The sequence below is a fragment of the Paralichthys olivaceus genome, chromosome 24 (assembly GCF_024713975.1).
Source record: "Paralichthys olivaceus isolate ysfri-2021 chromosome 24, ASM2471397v2, whole genome shotgun sequence".
NCBI lineage: Eukaryota > Metazoa > Chordata > Actinopteri > Pleuronectiformes > Paralichthyidae > Paralichthys > Paralichthys olivaceus.
The window spans coordinates 4,684,249-4,695,033 of NC_091116.1; the positions used below are offsets into that span (position 1 = coordinate 4,684,249).

Here is a 10,785-nt window from a genome sequence, read left to right on the forward strand (position 1 = left end):
GGTGAGTGTGATCTAAAATAGATTATCAGCTTTTAAAGATTGTTGTTTAGCAGCAAGTAGGTATGTGTTCCTCCAGGTAAGCCATAAGTCCTGGTTACTGTATGTCCTTCATGTGTTTCAGGTGTTATTGTGTCTACCAGGTTGTACTTCATGTGGACCTAAGAAACCTCTAAGCTGTTCCACCAGTGTTACTGAGGATCAACAGTGGTAAGTGGTTGTACAGTTCAGTGTTTGTTCATTAAATCAAAAGAGACTTTATATGAATGTGTGTTTGTAAACCATGTCATGTGTTACAGGTTTGTTGAAGCACCTGGATTGTGTCACTGCTGGATTTGTGAGTACATTTGAACAGTTATTGGTTTGAATGTAGTTGATCTATTGCTGCTTGTTCCATGTGAGATGTAGAGTTGTGTTCAAAATAATAGCAGTGTGTTAATAAAAAATAAATAAATAAAAGATAGCAGTGTCTGCATTGTTCTTTACAAAGTCAAACATTTATTGTATGAAGTGAAAAATGCTAGAAGATGTGTCTTGTCTGTGAATCACTGAAGTTGTATTTAGTTGTACAAGCAGTGTGTTTGAGAACTGCTTCACATGTGTGTTGCATGGAGTCGACCAAGTTGCGTCACCTGTGTACAGGTATTGTAGTCCAGGATGATCGGAGTGGCCACTCCATTATGTTAGTGTTGTTGGATGTTGAAGATGCTGTGTGCTTACTTGTGTGTTTGGGGTGGTTGTCTTGTTGAAACACACATTTGAAGGGTGTCTCCTCTTTGGCATAAGGCAACATGATGTCTTGAAGTATTGTGCTTGTGCCACCATGCTTCACAGTGTTCTGTGGTTTGAACAGTGTTGCCTTCATCACTTCACAAAATGTTGTGGTATTTTCCTTTACTGAAAATTGTAACCTCTTCAGCACATGTTAATTTTTCAACAATGGGACTTTGCATAGGTGTCATTTAGGTTATTGTTTGATTCATCTGAATGGTAGTGTTCTGTTTTCTCCCACGTCTTTGTGGTTTTGGTTGTTATTTTAAAGGATTTGAGATGATTGTAGTTGAGCGGTTTGTACTTTTCTGGTTGTCTTGATACTTTTGAATCAAAGTATGCTGTTGTTGTGAACAATGACCCATGTTCCAGTGATTTTCAGACAAATGCACTAGAACTAGCATGTAGAACATTTGCTGCCTTGGTCCTTAAATGAGGGCCACCTGTTTGACTTGAGTAATAGAACTCCACACTGCTGTTATTTTGAACACAATGACTGTTGTTGAAAGTGGTGAAATTGTGTTAGGGTTGTGTCTTGTCATGCCTCTGTCACAATAGAGAGGTGATTGTTCAGCCAGGAAAAGTCCCAGGTGAGTGTTTCTATTCTTCTCAAAAATCTATTGGGTGAACCTGCATGGTTTTCTAATTTGTAATTTAGTTTTGTGTAAGTCCAGTTTTTGTATGAATGCCACACAGTGTTTGCTAAATGAGACCCCTGATGTTTTCTCTGTTTGTCATACAGGGCCGATGAGGACAGCGGCTCACTCGTTATGTGGAGCGATGTTGTTTGAGGTAAGTAATGTATTAAGAGCAAATAGTCTGAATAATCTGTACACACTGATGTTGTTTATAGTTGTAAAAAAATAAAGACGACCACTTCTGTCCCCTTTTAGACATTGTACTGAAAGTCCTTGGTGGTGGGAGGGAACCACATGGAAAGTGGTGAGTGTGATCTAAAATAGATTATCAGCTTTTAAAGATTGTTGTTTAGCAGCAAGTAGGTATGTGTTCCTCCAGGTAAGCCATAAGTCCTGGTTACTGTATGTCCTTCATGTGTTTCAGGTGTTATTGTGTCTACCAGGTTGTACTTCATGTGGACCTAAGAAACCTCTAAGCTGTTCCACCAGTGTTACTGAGGATCAACAGTGGTAAGTGGTTGTACAGTTCAGTGTTTGTTCATTAAATCAAAAGAGACTTTATATGAATGTGTGTTTGTAAACCATGTCATGTGTTACAGGTTTGTTGAAGCACCTGGATTGTGTCACTGCTGGATTTGTGAGTACATTTGAACAGTTATTGGTTTGAATGTAGTTGATCTATTGCTGCTTGTTCCATGTGAGATGTAGAGTTGTGTTCAAAATAATAGCAGTGTGTTAATAAAAAATAAATAAATAAAATAAAAGATAGCAGTGTCTGCATTGTTCTTTACAAAGTCAAACATTTATTGTATTGAGTGAAAAATGCTAGAAGATGTGTCTTGTCTGTGAATCACTGAACTTGTATTTAGTTGTACAAGCAGTGTGTTTGAGAACTGCTTCACATGTGTGTTGCATGGAGTCGACCAAGTTGTGTCACCTGTGTACAGGTATTGTAGTCCAGGATGATCGGAGTGGCCACTCCATTATGTTAGTGTTGTTGGATGTTGAAGATGCTGTGTGCTTACTTGTGTGTTTGGGGTGGTTGTCTAGTTGAAAGACATATTTGAAGGGTGTCTCCTCTTTGGTATAAGGCAACATGATGTCTTGAAGTATTGTGCTTGTGCCACCATGCTTCAACAATGGGACTTTGCTTAGGTGTCATTTAGGTTATTGTCTGATTCATCTGAATGGTAGTGTTCTGTTGTCTTCCACGTCTTTGTGGTTTTGGTTGCTATTTTAAAGGATTTGAGATGATTGAAGTTGAGCGGTTTGTACTTTTCTGGTTGTCTTGATACTTTTGAATCAAAGTATGCTGTTGTTGTGAACAATGACCCATGTTCCAGTGATTTTCAGACAAATGCACTAGAACTAGCATGTAGAACATTTGCTGCCTTGGTCCTTAAATGAGGGCCAGCTGTTTGACTTGAGTAATAGAACTCCACACTGCTGTTATTTTGAACACAATGACTGTTGTTGAAAGTGGTGAAATTGTGTTAGGGTTCTGTCTTGTCATGCCTCTGTCACAATAGAAAGGTGATTGTTCAGCTAGGAAAAGTCCCAGGTGAGTATGTTTCTATTCTTTTCTCTTCTCAAAAATCTATTGGGTAAACTTGCTGCACTTGCTAACTAGGTGTGTGTCCCTCCATGTGAGCCATAACTCCATTTCCTTCATGTGTTTCAGGTGTTATTGTGTCTACCAGGTTGTACTTCATGTGGACCTAAGAAACCTCTAAGCTGTTTCACCAGTGTTATTGAGGATCAACAGTGGTAAGTGGTTGTACAGTTCAGTGTTTGTTCATTAAATCAAAAGAGACTTTATATTAATGTGTGTTTGTAAACCATGTCATGTGTTACAGGTTTGTTGAAGCACCTGGATTGTGTCACTGCTGGATTTGAGAGTAGATTTGAACAGTTATTGTTTGAATGTAGTTGATCTATTGCTGCTTGTTCCATGTGAGATGTAGAGTTGTGTTGAAAATAATAGCAGTGTGTTGTAAACAAAATAATAAAATAAAATAAAAGATATTGTCTGCATTGTTCTTAATTACGTCAATTGTGGACGGAAATTCTATTACAGTCGATGTTTATCCGACAAAACGGTTCACAAATTTAAAGAACTGCTCCCCTCCTCACTTCCCTCTCAGCCATGTCTCAGTACAATACAAGAAGATTATCAAAACCTTACTCCCACACTAGTTGATAACTTTGTAAATAGTACTGCAGCCTCACTAAAAACAGCACTTGAAGCTGTCACCCCATTCAAAAAGAAGAAACTAAGTCAGAGGAGATTAGCTCCGTGGTATAATTCCCAAACGCGCGTTCTAAAACAGACATCGCGGAAGCTAGAAAGGAAGTGGCGTTCCACCAATCGCCAAGACTTCCAGCTAGCCTGGAAGAGTAGCCTTATAAATTACAAAAAAGCACTTAGAAATGCCCAAACCTCTTATTATTCATTACTAATAGAAGAAAATAGGAACAACCCCAGGTTCCTCTTCAGCACTGTAGCCAGGCTGACAGAAAGTCACACCTCTACTGACCCATCTATTCCTCTAGATGTGAGAAGCAATGACTTCATGAGCTTCTTCACTAATGAAATTACAACCATCAGGGATAAAATCCACCACCTCCTCCCAGTGAATAACACTGATACATTGTCTGGTCCTGAAACCATAGCACCAGATTTATGTCTAAACAAATTTTACTCGATTGATCTTCCTGAACTGACCTCGTTAGTTTCATCATCTAAACCAACTACTTGTCAGCTGGACTCTGTTCCAACTAGACTTTTTAAAGAAGTCCTACCCCTAATTGACCGTTCCATTTTAAATCAGATTAATATGTCTTTGCTAACTGGCTACGTACCACAGGCTTTTAAGGTAGCCGTTATTAAACCTCTGCTTGAAAAGCCTACGCTTGATCCAGAGGTTTTAGCTAACTGTAGACCCATATCCAACCTGCCCTTCATTTCCAAAATCCTAGAAAAAGCCGTTGCTAACCAGCTGTGTGGTTCCTTAGATAGTAACGGTTTATTGGAAAAATTTGAGTCAGGATTTAGAACCTATCACAGCACAGAAACAGCACTATTGAAAGTCACCAATGACCTTCTTATGGCATCAGATGATGGACTTGTCTCTGTCCTCGTCTTGTTGGAACTTAGTGCAGCCTTTGACACAATAGATCATAAGATTCTGCTACAGAGATTAGAACAACATATAGGAATTAAAGGAACAGCACTACACAGGTTTAAATCATATTTATCAGATAGATTCCAATTTATTAATGTTAACAATGACTAGTCCATGCACATGCAAGTTAATCATGGAGTTCCACAAGGTTCTGTCCTTGGACCAATACTCTTCACCCTATATATGCTCCCCTTAGGCAACATTATCAGACCGCACCCCATACAATTCCACTGCTATGCAGAAGACACCCAATTGTATATTTCCATGAAGCACGATGAATCTAATCGCCTAGTTCAACTTCAGGAATGTCTCAAAGATATCAAGGCGTGGATGACCCAAAATGTTCTACTTTTAAACTCAGACAAAACTGAGGTTGTTGTAATTGGCCCTAAACATCTCAGAGAAACACTGTCTGACCAGATAGTCACTTTGGATGGTGTCAGTCTGGCTTCCAGCTCCACTGTGAGGAACCTTGGAGTGTTGTTCGACCAAGACATGTCATTTGACCCCCATATTAAACTAGTGTCTAGGATGGCTTTCTTCCATCTGCGCAATATTAACAAAATTAGAAACATCCTGTCTAAGCAGGATGCTGAAAAACCAGTCCACGCGTTTGTAACCTCTAGATTAGATTACTGCAACTCTCTATTAGCAGGATGCTCCATGAAGACTGTTAAAAGTCTCCAGTTGGTCCAAAATGCTGCAGCACGAGTGCTGACAGGAACTAGAAGGAGAGATCATATCACTCCTGTCTTAGCTTCCTTACATTGGCTCCTGGTAAAATTTAGAATAGAATTCAAGATCCTGCTCCTCACTTTTAAAGCCCTCAACAATCACGCCCCCTCATATATCAAAGAGCTGATAACACCTTATTATCCAAGTAGATCACTTTGTTCCCAAAACACAGGCTCTCTAGTGGTTCCAAGAGTCTGTAAGAGTAGAGCAGGAGGTAGAACATTTAGCTACCAGGCTCCTCTCCTGTGGAACCAGCTCCCACTCTGGGTTCGGGAGGCAGACACTGTCTCAGCATTTAAAGTAAAACTAAAAACCTTCCTCTTTGACAAAGCCTATAGTTAGGGCTGGATCAGGTGAGTCCTGAACCATCCCTTAGTTGTGCTGCTATAGGTTTAGACTGCTGGGGGAACTCCCATCATGCACTGAGCACTTCTTCACTTCCCTCTGTCTCTCTGTCTCTCTGCCCCCCCCACACCTCTTTATTTATTTATTTATTTATTAGTTTTAACATGTCATCATGTCAAAGTGTCACTTTGTCCTCCCATAGTCCCTCTGGCTCTTCTCTCTATCTCGTTTCAGATAACTCCGGCACCGGGACTACAGGACCACAACGACCACCATCACCATTGTCTGCATTTATTACAAGACCTCAGCAATTCATTAGTATATCTAGTCATGTAGATCTATACATTGTTATTGTTATGGTTAGCCTTGATTTTGATGGTGCCAAATTGTTACCGGTCTCTCTCTCTCCACCTCATCTCTCTCTTCTCTCCCCCGCTTTTCACCCATCTCTCCTTTCCTCCCCCCTTACTTTTCTTTCCTCACCCCAACCGGTCGAGGCAGATGACCGCCCACATTGAGCCTGGTTCTGCCAGAGGTCTCTCCCTGTTAATGAGGGAGTTTTTCCTCTCCACAGTCGCCTGTGCTTGCTCATTGTGGGAACTGTTGGGTTTCTCTATGTTAATATTGTTTTAAGGTCTTGACCTTTAAATGTAAAGTGCCTTGAGATAATGTAAATTATGAATTGGCGCTATATAAATAAAATTGAATTGAATTGAATTGTCATTTTGCGACACGGATGAGAGCGAAGACGAGCTGGAAATAGCCGCATGGTGACCTTGAAGTCTGCGAGGAGGAAGAGGAGAAGATGGGAGTGAGAGGTTTAACACTGAAACACACACGTGTATTTATTATCCACAGAGGCAGATTCTGACACATGAATCGAATCAAACCAAAAAAACAGCACAAAGCAGTCAATAAAGTTCTCTGATGCTAAAACAAATGTATCTGTCGTCATAATTCCTAATCGATTCAATTGTTGCTAAATGTTTGTTTTAATCTGAAACGGCAAAGTAGCTTTTCCTAAAGTTGACAGATAAATGAAATGGGGTGAAAAACATCAAGACAGGAATAAGTGGAACGCACCGTCAAATACACACGCTGCATTCAATATGGAGTAGCTTGTGTGTTTTGTACTTAAGTTTTGAGGTACTTTTTTTTAGTTACCTCTGCCAAGGTAGTTATGTTGTCACCCCTCTGTCTGTTTGTTCGTAAACAGGATTAAGACCCATAAAAAAGAATGTGACTATAGAAATAAACTGTGTTAACTGAGGGATTATGTTAAAATGACCAGATGGATTTCTGTGGAGGTGGAGGGATATGGGTCGGTGAGGATCCAATTACATTGTGGTCCTGTTTCAGATCAGGGGCAAATCAAATTATTCAATATTGTGAAATATTTTAGTACTTAGGCACAGGGGCTGAAAATATATAATTCAGTCCAATGCAGCCCTCTTCCCATCATAGTTCTCTGATAATATATATATAATATCATCAAGATGAATTGTATATTAAGGCAAAAGAACGCAAAAAACCCAATCATTGTATAGTAAGGTATACAAATTATATTAAAAAGTGCAGTAAATGTACATACTTTTCAGAGTAGTAACAACCCTGAAGATCAATTATAATAACTTTATATCATCCTGTCAATGGATGTGCTCATGAGGGATGAATAACATTTAAAAATAAATTAAATAAACAGATTGTGATATTTTATTATCATATCATATGATGTGCTATACATTTTTTTTAAATCAGTCGTGCCCAAGAATGTTTGGAAATTGTTTACAATATTTATTGTTTGAATTAGATAAAGAAACTCCACCCCCGCGAGTCTACCTAACTTGGTCTATTCGAAGTTCCCCTTCTCCATATATCCCATTGGAGTCCTCCACTTCCTGTTTGCCAGTCGGTACTTCCGCTTGGATGCGGAACTGCTTGGATCGGGAGCCCGTAGATCTTCACGAGGTGAATACTGTTTTAAATATCAACACAGTTATACACAGTTATACACAGTTATTATATCTTCTGTGTGTTTGACGTGTCGCTGCACATTTTTCATTGTTCACTCGTGTTTTCGAGCAAAACGCGTCTCATTAGTTCCTCGTGTCGATGCTAAGCTAAGCTAGCTATCCCAAGCTAACCACACCTGAGCGCGTGTGGAATTCTCTTGTAAAACACTCGATCGCTTCTTTTGTCCTGAACTAACTAAAGTACGTCCACTTGAATAATGATCAGCTTTTCATTTTCATCAATATCAAAGTAACACAAGTTCAATACGTTTTGATTTCATAGATTTGTATTGTGTATTAATATATATATATATGAAATAAAAATGCAAACTGAAAAACTAAATAAAAATAAAAACTAATGACAATCTCAAAACTATAATAACCTTGGTACGTATATGCGTATATATAACCTTTATGATGAATATTAAATTGCAATAAGTATTGATAGTGTTTTGCAGCCATGTAAAACACCCAATTATATATAATTTACCATCATAAATCAATATACATAGAAAATAATGATCATGACGATAAACAGGGAGGGAGGGAGTTTTTCCTCTCCACAGTCGCCAAAGTGCTGCTCATTGTGGGAACTGTTGGGTTTCTCTATGTTAAATGAGATTTTAAAGTGCCTTGAGATAATGTATATTATGATTTGGTGCTATACAAATTACATTGAATTGAAACAGGTTTATTGTTTCATCTCTATTTAACAGATTAGATCATTTTAATTGTTTTAATACTATTGCTCTGTTGAATGAGTAAAGAATTGCACTAGACACGTGGCATCTATTGCATGTGCTCTACCTCATCATTGTTTTCACAATGCATAATCATTACATTGATATATATTGGACATCATTATTGATATTCTTTTATCGCTCAGCCCTGATTTGACCTTTATTAAAATGTTAATGTCACCGTTTGAGCTCCCTGCTCCATTTAAATGTATTTTATATGAACTAAAGTGTGTTCCTAAGGAAAGCTTGTATCATTTGTTTGCTATGTTTGCTACTGTCATTAGCTAGGGATGGAGGTAGAGGGAGCCAGTACGCTGGAGATGCCAGGAGCCCACAGACCCATCATTTGGTGACTATTGCTTGAAAATAAAACAAACGACAGGAAGCTGAAGGTGTGAACAGTTGTTGATATGTGAGAATGAGTAGAGATGTGAATGAAATCAGAAATAATGTTAGTGTTGAAGGTCACCAAGTAAATTGACTCAACTGCTGCAGTACTTGTCATCGAAATTGATGTTGTGTTGGTGAATGGCAGCAACTTTGTAGGTGGTGTAATTGTCACTCTTTTGGTTTGGTGGGTGTTGCACTCCACGTTTGTGTTGGTCACCTGTGTGAGTGTTGCGTGAAGGTAGCTTGAGTAACACCTGTTGTTTGATTTGTCCACCTCATGGTGGCAGCCATTTTGTGTGAAGTGACATTCCCTTGTGGTACAACTTGTGTGTCTGCCGCTCACTTTGAATCCAGCAGCAGTAATTAGTTGGCAAATGCATTGTAATGAATGAATTGACCTTAGTTGTTAGTGAAATGTGATGTAAGTGTTGAATCATTGTTTTAAGGGTGGGGGTGTTTCCTGTAGTGTCCCTGTTTGTCTCTCGTCTCTCCTCTAGCTCCACTGTGATTAACTGATCAGTCATCAATGAGGTGCATCTGGACGGTGGACTGAGGTTCTTGGAAACTCCTGTGTTAGCATCAGAAGGTAGGTTTCCAGTGTGGAGACTGCTGGGCCTCATACATTGTATTGTTCTCATCATGATTTGTATCAATGGTGTGATTTTACATGTTGTTTGCCTCATAGGGCCACATAATGAGTCCAGTTATCACAAGCACATAATAATTGTTAAATGTTGTGTATGGGAGATATGGCAGCTGTCAATAAATCTAAAAATGAGGCTGTTTTTTTTTTTAAAAAAAGAAAAAAAAGCAGTGTCTGCATTTTTCTTTACAAAGTCAAACATTTATTCTATGAAGTGAAAAATGCTTGAAGATGTGTCTTGTCTGTGAATCACTGAACTTGTATTTAGTTGTACAAGCAGTGTGTTTGAGAACTGCTTCACATGTGTGTTGCATGGAGTCGACCAAGTTGTGTCACCTGTGTACAGGTATTGGAGTCCAGGATGATCGGAGTGGCCACTCCATTATGTTAGTGTTGTTGGCTGTTGAAGATGCTGTGTGCTTACTTGTGTGTTTGGGGTGGTTGTCTCGTTGAAACACACATTTGAAGGGTGTCTCCTCTTTGGCATAAGTCAACACAATGTCTTGAAGTATTGTGCTTGTGCCACCATGCTTCACAGTGTTCTGTGGTTTGAACAGTGGTGATGTCATCACTCCACAAAATGTTGTGGTATTTTCCTTTAAGGAAAATTGTAACCTCTTCAGCACATGTTAATTTTTCAACAATGGGACTTTGCGTAGGATTCATTTTGGTTATTGTTTGATTCATCTGAATGGTAGTGTTCTGTTGTCTTCTACATCTTTGTGGTTTTGGTTGCTATTTTAAAGGATTTGAGATGATTGAAGTTGAGCGGTTAGTAGTTTTCTGGTTGTCTTGATACTTTTGAATCAAAGTATGCTGTTGTTGTGAACAATGACCCATGTTCCAGTGATTTTCAGACAAATGCACTAGAACTAGCATGTAGAACATTTGCTGCCTTGGTCCTTAAATGAGGGCCACCTGTTTGACTTGAGTAATAGAACTCCACACTGCTGTTCTTTTGAACACAATGACTGTTGTTGAAAGTGGTGAAATTGTGTTAGGGTTGTGTCTTGTCATGCCTCTGTCACAATAGAGAGGTGATTGTTCAGCCAGGAAAAGTCCCAGGTGAGTGTTTCTATTCTTCTCAAAAATCTATTGGGTGAACCTGCATGGTTTTCTAATTTGTAATTTAGTTTTGTGTAAGTCCAGTTTTTGTATGAATGCCACACAGTGTTTGCTAAATGAGACCCCTGATGTTTTCTCTGTTTGTCATACAGGGCCGATGAGGACAGCGGCTCACTGGTTAGGTGGAGCGATGTTGTTTGAGGTAAGTAATGTATTAAGAGCAAATAGTCTGAATAATCTGTACACACTGACGTTGTTTATAGT

At 39.0% G+C, this 10,785-nt stretch overlaps 1 long non-coding RNA gene across 1 annotated transcript in view; it reads left to right on the plus strand.

Annotated features, from left to right (window-relative positions):
- LOC138407086 (uncharacterized) overlaps window positions 1-6,611 on the plus strand; it is a 45,473-nt gene extending 38,862 nt beyond the window's left edge. The window contains exon 2 of the long non-coding RNA XR_011240516.1: window positions 5,906-6,611. This is a non-coding gene — a long non-coding RNA (uncharacterized lncRNA). The remainder of the gene's footprint in view (window positions 1-5,905) is intronic.
- Window positions 6,612-10,785: the final 4,174 nt, after the last annotated feature.